We start from the raw sequence: 15,120 nt of genomic DNA, 5'->3' as shown, positions 1-15,120 counted from the left end.
CTTTCCTCAGTTCAAAGGGAATTCTATAGCATCACCAGTGACCTCTCCTGGCTTGTCAGCCTGTCTTAGGCCGGTAGAGAGAAGACAGCCTGAGGGGTGGGCACCAGGGATGGAAAGGTGATCAGCTGGCCGTCAGGGAGACTTATGGAGAAAGCCGTCATCAGGTTTGGAACTTAGCAGAGAAGCAGCAGCTCTGGAAATCCACAGAACCCAGATGCCCCTTAGGGGGGCAGCAATTCGAGGGACAGGGGACAGAGGTTTCCTGGGCCATCGCTTGTGTGGCCACACAAGGACAGAGAGCAAACGGGAGGGTAGGGCAAGGCTAATCTGGACCAGGAACCGCAGACTACAGGGACAGTGCCGGTCAAGAGCTGGTCTTCTCATGTGAAGAGGGGCGGGGCACCCAGGAGCTGTGGTCCCTTTTCTCCCCCTTTGCCTCTTGTCTGGAATGGACTAGAGAGAACCTTCCCACTCATCCTGTTGCTGTGTCCCTGCATGAGCAACTGCGGGATGGCAGTCAGATGTTCAGAAGGACTGACCTCCTGATAGTCCGTCTGAGGATGCCTGGCCCAACCCTCTTACCCTCCCCCAGAGATGAGACTTGAGGGCACGGGGAGGGAGGGTGAAGGGCTGAGTCAGCCCGGCCCTGCTGATCCTCTCTGCTGCCGAGAAATACACATCACCGAGTCTGTTTTCGGTCCACCATGGAGGCGGCCGCTACTGTCAGCTATGCGGTGTCAGAGGGAGGTCATCAATCAGCCTGTACCCACTTCAGATCAGACAGTGATGGGGGGAGGGGTTGTCCTTCTGCATATATGTTTCTCTTATTGGTTGATGAATAAAACACTGTTCGGCCAATAGCCGGTTAGAGGCAGGAAGATAGGCGGGGAGAGGAGAATTCTGGGAAAGGTAGGCAGAGGGAGACTGGAAAGAGATGCTCAGAGGGACCAGGAGGATAGGACACGCCAGGTGTTCTCCAGTAAGATAAGGCCATGTAGAAATACGTAGATTAGTAGTTATGGGTTAATAATTAAGACAGAGCTAGCCAATAAGAAGCCCTCGCTATCGGCCAGCAGGTTAATAATGAATATAGTGTGTCTCTGTGGGTTCGTCTGGGGCTTAAGTGGCGGGAGCTGGCAGGACAAGAACCTCCGGCAACAAGGCAGAAAAGAGCAAAGGAGGCTTTTATTTTCATTTTTTTATGGCTTTTCAAGAAAATCACATTCTTCTTCAGGTGGCCAGAAGACTGTGGGCTTCAAGATAAGGTGGGTGGGAACGGCTCCTGAGCATCCATCGTTAGTGGGTTCCAACCTCATCCTGATGGTTTCCTGGGGGTGGGGCTTAGGTCTGTGACCCCTCTTCTTCTACAGCAGATCTTGGGACTCAGTTTCCCTCTGAGCATGACATCATGACCATGCACACAGAAAAGCAGAGGGAGGGTTGGCTGACCCAGGTCTCAGCCCTCCTTTTGTATCCTGTCCAAGGTTCAGTGATGAACTGTTTCCTTCTTTGTGCCTAGGTTAGGATCCTGTAGCAAAGGGGGAGTAACCCGTCACGCAACTTGTCAGAAAACAGTAAATACTCACAGAGCTTGCGGCTAGATTATCTAGTACAATGTGTAAATTCTGGAAGGGCCTAGGAAAAGGGGCATTGCCTTCGTATTTAAGGGCTAACTCCTACGGGGTTCCAGCTGTCCCTCGGGGTTTGTAGAGCCCAGGTACCAGGCACCTCCCAGTTACGTGTCCTACATAAAGTAAAACCGCAGGTCGAGTAGCGTACTGCTTTCCGCCTCGAGGATCAGGTCCTCTCTATCTTTTAGCCCCACTGCCTCCCTCTCCCTCCCCTGGGAATACAGCTCCTAACCCCTGCATTCCTTCGTGGTTGCAAAGTGGCTACTGCAACCGTTTTATCTACATGCTATCTTCCTCTCTTAAACAGTTGTCCGGGAAAGTCTCACTCAACAATGTATCAAAGCTCGTTCTAAAGGGATGCAGGAAGGGAAGCCTGCTCAACACAAGGGCATGTTGCTGTTTTGGCACACAGGAGTCTTACACTAGTCAGCAAGACAGGAAAGGCTGTTAGCTGCACAGACCCCTGAGCAGTGTGACTGTGGGTGAGGGACACAGTGTCTCGTCTCTATGCCCTGCCTGCTTTCCCATGTCACAGCCCTCGTGTGACCATCCTACCCACAATGGAGCTTTGGCATCTGATTGGCTGGTTGTTGACCTCATTTGCTGTGACCTCTCCACTGCTAACTGCAGAACCTGGACCTAGAGAGGATTCCATAGGTCGCAGGGCAGGGGGACATGAGTGTGTGTGTGTGTGTGTGTGTGTGTGTGTGTGTGTGTGTGTGTTATAATATGATGGGGAGATGCAGGATTCGTATGGCACAAGGAAAAGATGAAGGATTAGCCTACCATGTGTTTCCTTACCTATGTAGGTATCTTCCCAAGCCCACTCCAGGAAAGACAAAGGCAGAAAGGGAGAAGACGGTTGGGGTCGGGGGAGGGCTGGGACTGGGTCATGGCTACATCACCCACTTCCTTTTGTTTTGTTCCACACCCTGCAATTTAGCCAGACGATCACTTCACTGATTAAAGTCCCCTGCTGTAATGACCGTCTTTTTCTCAAACCGGAGGATCTCTGTCTCCCCCACCCCCATTTATTTTTTTAGACGGTCTCACCGTGTAGCCCTGGCTGGTCTAGAACTCACTCTGTAGACTAGGCTGGCCTTGGTCATGAATCCATCCTCCTGCCTCTGCCACCTGGGGGTTGGGGTCACAGGTATGTACCACCATGACTAGCCCAAAGGACTTTTTTTTTCAAAAGGAAACCTCTCCCCCATTGCTTCAGTAGCTGAGGTCCCCTGTCAACATGCAGAGAGGGAGGATGGCGTGTTTTCCCTCAATGTGAGCACATGGAGGAAGACCTGGTGAGCTGCTGTGTCTATGCAGGAGCCTGTCCCCTCGCTACCAAGTCACCAATGTTCTTGTGAGAGCAGGGGGAGCCGGTAGAAAATGAAACATTAAGAAAGAGCAACAGTGTATCCCCAGCCTGCTACCTATGGTCTCTGGGTAGCTCAAGCTTGGCAAAGTTGCCTTCTGAGAAGTCTAGAAAGGCAGATGGAAATAATGTCACGCAAATGAAATACATCTTTGACTAGCCCATTTTCAGACTAGCAAAAGAATATGAACCCAGGCCCAAACTTAAGAACACAGAGCCCAGAACCAAACCTGGGAGCCTGGACCCGAATCTAGGAGCACTGAAGAGCCCGGAGATCGAAACCAAGGAGCACAGATCCCAGATCCAAACATGGGACCGTGGAGGATTCCAGATCCAAACTTCCGGACATGGAGCCCAGACCCAAACCTGGGATCATGGAGACAAACGGGAGGCCCTGACAGAGTCCTGATCCCTGAATCAGGACAGACAGACAGTCACAGGGCTTATGAGACATCTGCTTACTTATTTGAAGCCACACCTCTTTGTCATATCACAGTTCCTCACACCTGTCCCTGCAACTGTCAGGTAGTGATGTCTAACTGCTTCTTTAGATCTCCATTCCTTGGGAAGGTTCCCATGTCACACAAAGCTTACGTAAAACAAACATGTGTGTCAGCCTCTTTCTAGGCTGTCTGTCGTAAAGAGCCTGAGGCATGAATAGTTCACCCAGTCTTTCATACAGTAAGGGCTACTCAGGGAGGAGGGGGGCATGCCTAGAGCCACTGCCTCTCCTCGTGGGAATCTCTCCCTTGGGTGGGTGCAGGCCTCAGAGACACAGGTCTGGTGTGCACTTTGGGCAGGTAACTGTAAGGGTATTATGCTGGGCCTTCACCTGTCACCTGGCCAAATGCACTCAGGCAGTACCCTGGTCAGCCCAGGAGCAAAGGACCCCTTTAAAAGACAGAGCTTGCCCACTTAAGCTCTCTTTCCTGCTCCTCTCTTTCCCTCTCTCTTTCCTGCTGTTCCCCTTCCGGCAGACAGGACTTTTCCTGTCTCCCTCTTCTCTTTTGTCCTCCCTCTCTCTCTCTCTCTCTCTCTCTCTCTCTCTCTCTCTCTCTCTCTCTCTCTCTCTCTCTCTGTCTCTCTGTCTCTCTGTCTCTCCCTCTCCCTTCCCCCCTCTCTCCCTCTCTGTGTCTATACTTCTTTTTTCTTTCCTTCCCCCTCCCTCCCCTTTCTAATAAAGCTTCTCACTAAGCTCTGTCTGCCTGGCGTGTTTGTCCCTCTGCCTTGGTCACCCTCGCCTGCCATGGATTCCTCCAAGGTTCCCCTCATGCTTTATCATCACAGTAACCATGTCTTTTGTTTCTTTTTCCCCCCACACATTTCTCAGCCCCTTTAGTGCAAGGAAACATGCTTTTCGGAAAGAAAAGTCCTTTTTCTATAAGCCAGTGGTCATTGGCTGATTCCGTGCCAGCCTACTGGATTACTTCATCTGTGAAAATGTCTTTCATCAGAATGGAAGCCTGAAGAGGTGGTGTGCGGGCCAGCTTCCCATCCCCGTGATGAGGACACTGGCACAAGCGTTTCCTCGAAGCTCACCAGCTGGTAACCAAACCGTTAATACACGAGCCTCAGGGGAGACATGACGATTTAAACTGTAACGAATGGCCTCCGTGTGCTCGCAGCAGCTTGCTTCCAAGGCTGTGGTACCTGTGGTCGCGTTTTGTTATCTCCTGAACTTTCCTCCACACTTGACTCGTTCTGCTTGCGAAGCCATATTTTGGCTGTCCACAGCTGTGCCTACCGCTTGGAATTTGAAGAAGGAACCGGGGCCAGCTCAAGCCTCTTCCATCTGCCAAAGCTGTTAAGTATAACCCTTGTCCCAAATGGGTCTCAGCTCTCACTCTGGAATTTCCCTTCTTAAAAATTATTTTTAAAGTATTTTAAGTTATGTTATTTGTGTGCGTGTGGGGGGGGAGCATTGCGGAGGACAACTTATGGGAGTTTGCGAATGACACGGGTTTACTCTTGTTGACTCTCCCTTCCCCAAGTTGTGGCACAAGATTATGACCGAGTGACGTTTGGAAGATTCTGAGTGCACGGACAAGTGCACCACTGCCTATTACTACCTGAACTCAACCCCGGCCTACAAGTGACCTGCCTGTGGCAGGCATCCTTGAAGGGAGGCAGAAGTCCCCATGGGACAGAAGACATGAAGGCCACTAGCACACCACTGGGCAAATGCCAACTGCTCTCTTACTTGATCCATTCTTGGGCCTGGGCCAGGGAAGGGTGCAGACATTGTTGTCCCAGGAAGAAAGAGATGTCAAACCCATGCAACACATACTACCCGAGGACAGCAGCTCCAGAAGGCCCTGCTGGGACCAGATGCTGGGGTTTCGGGGGCTTATGCTTGTACACAGCATCTTATGCTGGGGTTTCGGGGGCTTATGCTTCACAGGGGGACCACATCAACTGCCTGGGTCCTTAGCAAAGGCTTCCTGTAGGCTCAGTGAGAAGAAACGGGGGTAGCCTGTCCTGTTTTACTTCATCACCGTGGCAGCAGGCAGCACCTGAGATATAAGCTCACCCTGCTGCCTGCAGCTTGTGTGTCAAGCTGTGGACATTTAGCAGCCCCTTTCTCTTGGAGGACAGCTCATGAGGTCACATCCCTCGCTTTCCCGCCTTATGCCTCTGTTCTTCCTTCCCTGGAAAGAATGCAGCAGGTCTTGGATGGCCGCTGGCAGAACATTGCTCACTGTGGTGTGAACCACTCCATAAATTGCAAACGGGTGCTGTTGCTGGACAGTGCTCTGAGTTCTCCAACTTCACCTCCGTGTGGGGACACAGGACCATGGAACTAAGGTAGGGCAGGGAGAAGATTGCATGGGGGGTAGCGTCTGTCTCAGTGACTCAGGGAAGAGTAATGAGTTTCCAGGGTCATCCTCCTCCCCTTCTGCACTTTGACATGGCTGCCCTTATTGTCATGGAAACTGTGGCATGTGGTTCTGGGTTGTCTGCCTACTTACTGTCTTTGTAATATGACTGTAGTTTTGTATACCATAGTGCATTTCTTTACTTCTGGGGTCTCAATGTCTTGGTTTGCTTACAGTAGGATGTGGGGTATGTTTTCCTGTTGAGGACTAAGAGATCTTACCTACAGGATGGGTGCAGCCATGGAGCATGTCCACAGAGCACATCCAGGTGACTCACATGAAACAACAATAAAACCTCTCTGGCATCATAGGGCTTTGATTTCCAGGTTGGGTACCCTCTGGCAGGTCTGTGATGGAGCCCTGGGGGGACAGATAGGTCTATACCAGTGTCAAGTGGCTCTTTTGAGCCTTGCTGAGCCCTCTTAGGCCAGTGGCTTGTTCCAGATTAGAGAGGGCTCAGCAAGGCTTGGCTTCTGAGGTTTTGTGACTGTTTCAAGCAAGTAACACAGCCCCACGCTGGGCATAGGGAAGTCTGACCTCACTCATGTCTTTGACTTGAGTACTGGGAGTGTCCCCCAGCACTTACAGCAGGCGCTGTCCTCATCACTGAATGGGGATTGCACTTGGGTACTGTAGGGGGTGCTGTGACAGAGTCACCATCTGCAGGTGCAGATCCTACCAGTCACAAGTACCACGTCTTAGGTTCTGGTACTTGCTGGACAGATTCTGGCATGCCAGACCTGAGAAAGGTAGCTGGTCCCTAAGAAGGCTACACAAGGAGAGGTGTGCTTTCCCCCTGGATATTGTCCTCCTTGGATATGACAGTCTCATCATTGAGAGGCCTGGGATCCTAAGGATGCCTTGAAGTCCCTGAACCAGCCTCTTTGGGGGTTCTTGCCTGCCCTGCTCCTGGTTATTTACTGGGTCGTGGCTTCCTCCTGTTTAAGTCAGGTCAGGGCAAGCATCTGCTGCACGGCGTGCTGATCGCTGACAGCTGTGCCTGCCGGCTTCTTCGAAGCCTTCCTTCTGAGCAAATGGAATCCGTTGCTTGGCTGGAAGGTGTGCCCTGCCTCTGCCTGAGAGTGAAAGCTGCTCACAGTTCACATGAATGGGACATGAAATGGAACACTAGGGAAGAAGAGGGGGAAGGGGGGAGACATGCAGACAGCCGTCTCGATCGTCCCTGACCCTCCTCTGCCTTGTGACTTTGAGGATACTGTGATGAGGAGGGCTGACAAGAGAGGACGAGAATTTCTGTAGAGGGAATAAGATGGTGAGAATGGCTCGAAGAGGGACCTAGGAGAAGACACAGGACCTGTGAGAGGAACGGGAAGGGCTAATGCTGTGGGCTGGGCCTTGACTACCATTCCCTGTGGACAAGGCCTTGGCTTCACATTCACTGTTGAAGATGGAGGGTTCTAATCCCCCTGGTCCTGCCACCTTTTTGATGCCTGCAGCCGGTTAGCCCCAGAATAAACACACGGACACTATGTTAATTATTCAGCTGCTTGGCTGATGGCTCAGGCTTCTTATTGGCTAGCTCTCTCTTAATTACTAACCCATTTCTACTAATCTATGTATCGCCACGAGGCTGTGGCTTACCTGTAACCCAGCACGTCACTCCTTCCGCAGCACGGAGTCTCTTCGCAGCCTCTCTCTGCCCTCCTCCCCAGCGTTCTCCTCGTCTCCTGGCCCCGCCTACCTTCCTGCCTCTACTGGCCAATCAGTGTTCATCAACCAATAAGAGAAACATATATACAGAAGATCATCGCCCATCACACTGTAGCAGTTTGAATGCAACTGGTCCCCATAATCTCATAGGGAATGGCACTTCTAGGAAATGTAGCTTTGTTGGAGAGAGTGTGTCACTGTGGGGGGTGGCTTTGAGGTTTCCTATGCTCAGGATACTGCCCAGCGTCTCAGTTGACTTCCTGTTGCCTGCAAGGTGTGCGGCTCCCAGCTGCTACCCCATCATCACGTCTGCCTGCACGCCGCCATGCTCCCCGCGATGATGGCAATGGACTGAGCCTCTGAAACTGTACATGAACCACCTCAATTAAATGCGTTTTCTTTGTAAGAGTAGCCGTGGCCATGGTGTCTCTTCACAGCAAGAGAAACCCTAACCAAGACACTCACCATGGGTGCTAGCAAGAACAGAAGGAGACTAATTAGCGTCCTTGTTTGCTTTCTGTGACTGTGATAAACACAGGCAAAGCATTTTGGGGGGTGAAAGAATTGATGTCAGTCTACAGGCTGTATTCTATCATCAAGGGGGGTGGGTAGAGCAGGAACGGAAGCGGAAACCATGGAGGAGTGCTGCTTACTTGCTTCCAAACTACATTTCTTGTACAGCCCAGGCCCACCTGCCCAGGGATGGTACCATCCACAGAGGGCTGGGTTTCTTATATCAATTAGCAGTCAAGAAAATACCCCACAGACATGCCCATAGGCCAGTCTGATAGACTTGGCTGATGTTCCCTAGTGTGGCAAGTTGACAATGGAAGCTAATTACATTGAGATTATGAATTTCTGTTTACTGAGGTTTTGTGTATCTCTTTACCTGTGTTCACACCTGTGAGTCAAGATCAGAGGTCCACGTTGGGTAGCTTCAGTTACTCTCTGCCTTACTTATTAGTTTGCTTATTTATTTATTTATCTTTGAGACAGATATATATATATCTGCACAGTCAGAAACTCACTGTGTAGACCATACTGGGTTCAAACTCACAAAGAGATCCATCTGTTTCCCAAATGCTGGGATTAAAGATGCACCCCCACACTCACCCCAGCTACTCTGCCTATTTTCCCCCCGGGACAAGGTCTCTTACTGAACCTGGAGCTCAACATTTTAGCTAGACTGGCTGGTCAAAGAGCTCCAAGGGTCTCCCTGTCTCTGTCTCTGTCTCCCAATACCGGGGCAATAGACATGTGCTGCAGTATCGGATTAAACTCGAGCCCTCATGTTTGGTCTTTACTGACTGAGCCACCTACCAGCTCCTTGTTCTTGGTTTATACAAAGGTCTCTGTACCTTCTTAGTGTGTAATTCTTCTTAATGGTTGATTGTGGGTCTGATTGTAAAACTTTAAATTTTAAAACCACAAGATTGCCGAAAGCATTCATGTTCTTTTCGACCTACCGTGGATAGAAAGAAAATAAGTTACATCAACCGAATCTTTACAAAATGCTGGGGGTAGGGCATTTCCAATTGTATAAAAGAGAGAATATACCACAGACCTGTGGTTTGGAAATGCTTTGTACTTAAGATAAAGGATATTCTCTCCCTCTCTCTCTCTCTCTCTGTCTCTGCCTATCTCTCTCATATGTGTGCTCACACACCTTTGGTTTTTTTCAGTTGAAAAAAAATGTTTCAACTCTAAGAAAACCATAAGGCAAGCAGTCCAATATATAGTAAGAAAATGCAGAGAAAATTATGGTGAAGGAAAAGAATTTCTGGTTTGTGAGCTATATAGTATGAGCAAAACAAGTCTCCCAACCCAGAAATTCTCCATACCACTCATCCTTTTCCGTTGTTCTCCGTGGCGCCCCCCCCCCCCCCCCCCGCGCGCACAAAAAACTATCCGAGTCTGTAACCGTAGATGAATCTTTGCTGCTGTGATCTTTGGTTTAGACAAGGTCACATCTTATTTTGAGTAGACACTGACACAGCGTACTTAAGTGTTTCAGAATGATGATTTGCACATTCTGAGATGTACAACATGAACCTGTTTTGCTTGTCTTATGTGTATGAGTGTTTTTTGCCTACATGTATGTCTATGTACCACATATGTGCCTAGTACCCTCAGAGGTCAGAAGAGGCCTCCAGTCCCCTACAACTGGCATTAGAAATGGTTGTGAGCTGCCCCTGCGGGAGCTGGGGATTGAACCCTGGTCCTCCGCAGGAGCTGACCCACCTCTGCCCGTGTTGGAATTTTGGAAGGGAGGCTCCGGCTGCACGGATACTCACTCCTGCTGCTTCATGCTGCTCAGCTTTTGCTGCCCGGTTTTGCTGTTTGTTTATGTGGCGACTCCATTCTCGAGTACTTTTCTGACATTTTGATTTTGTTTCCCTAGAGCTTAGCATCATAATTAGACTCGTGAATCCTTCTTTCACAGATTTTTTTTGTTGTTGTTGTTTATTCGAGACAGGGTTTTTCTGCGGCTTTGGAGGCTGTCGTGGAATTAGCTCTTGTAGACCAGGCTGGTCTCTGAGCTCACAGAGATCCGCCTGCCTCTGCCTCCTGAGTGCTGGAATTAAAGGCCTTCGCCACCAACGCCCGGCTTCTCACAGATTTCAAAGGGTCCTAGCGGTCTCTAGTTTTGGACTTTCACACGCCATAGCAAACTTTTGCTTTCAACCTCAGTTTCAAGTAGATGTCCATAGGAAGAAGTACACCTTTGTAAACTCCTCCATGTTTAACATGATCGCTTTGAACTGAGGTTTCTTTGTTGACCAAAGGTGAGACTATAACTTTAAAGGCACAGGCCTGTCTTTACTCACAAGATTTGGTGGAGCTGAGATTCGAGGATTGTGGCTTTCATCCCCTTAAACCTAGTGTCTGGCCAGCCTGAGGGGGCAGAAATCAGAGACCATCTTACTTTCTCTTTCATGCATTCTTGTGCCTGTGAGTGCTGGTGAGAGAGAGAGAGAGAGAGAGAGAGAGAGAGAGAGAGAGAGAGAGAGAGAGAGAGAGAGAGACAGAGAGACAGAGAGACAGAGACAGAGAGACAGAGAGAGAGACAGAGAGAGAGAGAGTGTGTGCTCATGTGTGTGTGTGTGTGTGTGTGTGTGTGTGTGTGTGTGTGTGTGTGCAGGCACACATGTATGTGTGCATATTTCTTCTGAATGTTAAGTTTTTGACTCTGCTATTCAGCCTTTCTGGCTAGGATATTTGAAGAGCAGACGGTGTGTTTTAACAAACCCTCATTTTCAACCTCCTACTCGCCGGGGGCCTAGAGAGGCACGCAATCACATACTTACGACACAGGAGGCCTAAAATACAGCCTTTCCCCGTGCATCAGACCCTACGGTTCTACGTCTTGCTGAATGGGAGGAAATAGGTGGTGCTCTCATCGAGAGAGACAGAAACTCTGACTCAGGCAGGCTTCAACCTAAAGAGGAAGTGGATCACCTCACACTCCAGGAAAAAGGAAGTGCAGGGCAGGTGTGGCCTGCCAGCGCAATGAATCAGACTTCTAACAAAGGCACAGGCTTTCTGTTCCTCCCCAGGCCATCCCAGCGGGGGCTTTGGCCCATGTCTGCCCTCATGGCTGTCAGAGGCTGAGAGCAGAGACAGGGTGGGGTCCTTGGTTGCTCCACCTGCTGGGATGGACTCCACTCCCAGCCCTGGGACGTGATCCTCTGAAGACAGAGGGTAATCCTCTGTTTTAAGTTCTTCCTTTCCCAGGGCAGAGATTCTGACAGAGGACAACTTGTTAGAAAAGTAGCGCCCAGGCAAGCCCAACCCTGGGGTGGGCTGTAATGAACCAGTCCTCCTGATGCTCATCAAGGCTTTGGTTTCTCAGCTGAGCCCAATCAGATCCACCCCTGCAACCCGGGAAGGAAATCCCAGGGGGTGGGGGGGGAGGGGTGACAACAGACAAAATCCCCAACAAAACTGGTTCTGTCAGGGTAGCAAGATGGTTCCTGGTTAACACTGGGGCAGATGAGCACATCCTTCCCCATCTTCTAAACGGAAAAGAGAAGAAAGAGCCACAAGGAGACCAAATGCAGGCTCCGCCAACGGGCAAGGAGTTCTCCAGCCTCTGAGGTACAGGAAGTGGGGGGGGGGCTGAGTTGGCTATGGGCATGGAGGTGGCACACATGCTCAGAGCCTCCATGGTCCCCCAGTGCTAGGATACATGTGTTCAGAGCCTCCATGGTCCCCCAGTGATGCTGGGGAAAGTGCTAGTTCCACTAAGTGCCCAGTAGCTGTGTTGGAACCCTACCTTCTCCAAGGACAGAGTGTGGTCTAGGCTGTGCTCTGAGGTAAGGTAGAGAGAGCAGGAGGACGGACAGATGGGAGCTGGGGAGAGGGTCTTAGACTCTGGTGGGAGTCCTCCTGGCAGGGGCAGGAGCAGAAGGACTTCTGTTCAGTCAACACGCCTGCTCCAGCGTGCCAGGCACACAGCCTCCTGAGTGTGAACGTGGCCATCTTAGGCCGGGTTCCCAGCAGGCAAACCTCTCTCTCTCTACCCCTACAGCAGCTGTGAGGTGTTTGCAGTGGGTGCTGAGCGTGGAGACGGGGCGTGACTGTCTTGGCCACAGGCGCTGGGCTTCCCACGACACGGCGAGGCTCTTGCCGGTGGTGCCTGGACTGCCTAACCCTTTCTTCATCGGGCTTCTCCACTCCCTCCCCCGTGCTCCCTCTCAACTGCTCTCTCTTCTGCTCTGCCAGGGGCTACTCTGCCTTCTGTTCCCACCTTCCTCTCCCCTGTGCATTTGCCTGGGGGGGGGGGAGGTCTCCTTTCCGTGTCCCCGCCTGGAGGTCCTGGAGAAATTCCTGGTGGCTCATCTGCCACGGAATCTCCAGAGTCCCAAGGTGTGCCTCCCCCCAGGGTTGATCAGCCCGCGACCTATCCTCTGGTGCGGCCCAGGGCCCGTGGGACTGAACAGCTAGCTACTCACCAGAGTGGACAGAGGGTGCTGATCCCAGAGCGAGCCTCTCTGGCCACGCGGCCCAGGCAGCCTAGCCATCCATCCACACCTCGATTCTCCTGTGGTTTTGTGGTTAGACTCAGATTAAATCATGACTGCCTGGCAGCTGAGACTTGCAAGAGAGTTGCATTCTCCCATGATCACCTGAGATGGGCATGGTCACAGGCTGACGTAGACCAAGGAGCCCGAGAAGACCCTGGGGCTTGACCCACTTGGTAGAGATAGGAGATGGGAGACGGGGGGGGGGCGAGGGGGGGGGAGACGGGACGGGACACATGACTGAAAATGGGTTTGACCTGTTGCAGTGTATGTGTACATATGAGAGTCCATATGCACACAGTGTTTCTGTCGTCAGCCCGTAGGCCACGTCTGATTTCCCTCTATCGCTCTTCACCTTGCTTTTAAAGTCAGTGTTTTGAGCCAGGAGCTCACTAGTCAAGCAGCTAGCCTGGCAGGACAACAGGCCCAGGGAACCCTCCTGTCTCCATCTCCCCGGCACTGCAGCTTTGTCACCGAGGAGCCGGGGACCCAAAGTCAGGCCTTCGAGCTCTTGAGACAAGTACTGTGCCGACTGGGTCATGTAACTGGCCTGAGGTCTGGGGAGGTAACCCCAGTTCAGTTTCCAGCATCCCCGTCAGGCAGCTCACCACTGCCTGTAACTCCAGCTCCAGGGAGTCCAGTGCCCTCTTCTGAACGCCAAGGGTACCTGTATTAGTGCACATACCTACACACACACACACACACACACACACACACACACACACACACACACACACGCTCATACAAATACACACACATATGCGTATGCATGCACACACACATGCGCACACACATGCACACACACATATGCACGAGCACACACAGACACGCGCTCATACAAATACACACACATACGCATATGCATGCACACATACACACACACATGCACATGCACACACAGACAGGCACTCATACATACATGCACACACACGCACACATGCACACATACACACATGCACACACACAGACAGGCACTCATACATTATGCACACACACATACACACACGCACACACATGTACATACACACACACTTAAAAATAAACTACTTTTTAAAAATAATTTTCTGTTCTCACTGGCTAGCTCATTTCTCAGGAAAGCAAAAAGGTGTTTTTTTGTTCGTTTGTTTGCTTGTTTTTTTTTCCTAGAAATAGAAAAGATGATGAGGCTTTGGGGCTGCTCCTCACAGCAGATGCTCCTCTAGAAGCAGACGGGTTTGGGAGAGGGTAGCTGAGCCAGCCATTTGGGGGACATCTGTCAGTGACACTCTCTGCTGAGATGAGAGCTTCCAGTGTTCCCAGACCCTCCATCTTGACTGACTCAACCGATGAGCTTCCTCATGTTCTTCATTTAAGCGCACGGTTTTTTTTTTTTCCCAAGATCATGGACATTGGGTGCAGGCTACAAAGGTTGTGGAGAACTTATTGAAGTGATTTCATTAGTTCATTCAACCATAGCAAAAAGAAAAAAAAAAAAGATCCATAGAATAGCGCTTTGGAGATCTGTGAAATCTGTGTTGGATTTTCAGAATGCTATCGTGTGAACAGAAACACGGAGGGGTGTGCTTCAAAAAGTCAACTGGATGTCAACATAAAAGCAATCCTTTGGCAGTGTCTTTCGCAATCCATGATCTTTGAGGGGTGTGCAGGCATGGGGGAGGAGCGATGGAGGGAAGAAGCGTGCTACTGTGTAACAATAACTCTGAAACAGACAGAGTAGGTAAACAGTCCAGTATTGAAGAGGTAGCTTTTGTTTTGTTTGTTTGTTTTTGTTTTTCAAGACAGGGTTTCTCAGTAGCTTTGGATGCTGTCCTGGAACTAGCTCTGTAGGCAAGGCTGGCCTCGAACTCACAGAGACTCACCTGTCTCTGCCTCACCAGTGGCTAGGATTAGAGGCATGTGCCACCACCGCCCGGCTGAGAGGAATCTTATTATGGGGGAACAATAGCAACTTTAAAAATGCCTTTAAAAGACAACTTTACATTAAAACTCTCTTTATTGTTTCCACCCCTTCTGTGAAGTAAATATAATCTCATTATTTAGAGACAACAACAACAGCAGCAGCAAAAATCCAAACAACATGGAAGCAAGAAAAAAAATCAGAAAAACTTAAAGCTTCCATAACTTCCATGGCCTGTGTTCAGTCCAGAGCCACTGTCTGGCTAGGAGTCCCATTTGTGTGTGGCTCTCTGTCAGCAGTGTGAGCTGAATCCCACCCCACACGTGCCTCTAATATTTTCTTAAAGGTGTCTCAACAACTCAGGACCTGTGAGTGTGTTTCAGGTGTGTGTATGTGGGGGGGGTGTGAAATGTCGTTCTGCAAATATGTTTCTCTTATTGGTTGATGAATGAAGAAGCACTGTTGGCCAATAGGGAAGCAAGACAGGTGGGCCTAGGAGATAAGGAGGATTCTGGGAGGTGTAGGCACAGTGAGTCACGGATGTAGGATGACAGGGGAGTTAGCATGTCTCTGGACCTTTCTCTGGTAAGAGAGGACCACGCGGAAATACTTAGATTGATAGAAATGGGTTAGCAATTAAGTCAGAGCT

This window comes from Mesocricetus auratus, unplaced genomic scaffold, assembly GCF_017639785.1.
Source record: "Mesocricetus auratus isolate SY011 unplaced genomic scaffold, BCM_Maur_2.0 Super-Scaffold_100018, whole genome shotgun sequence".
NCBI lineage: Eukaryota > Metazoa > Chordata > Mammalia > Rodentia > Cricetidae > Mesocricetus > Mesocricetus auratus.
Note: the sequence above shows the minus strand (reverse complement) of the source record.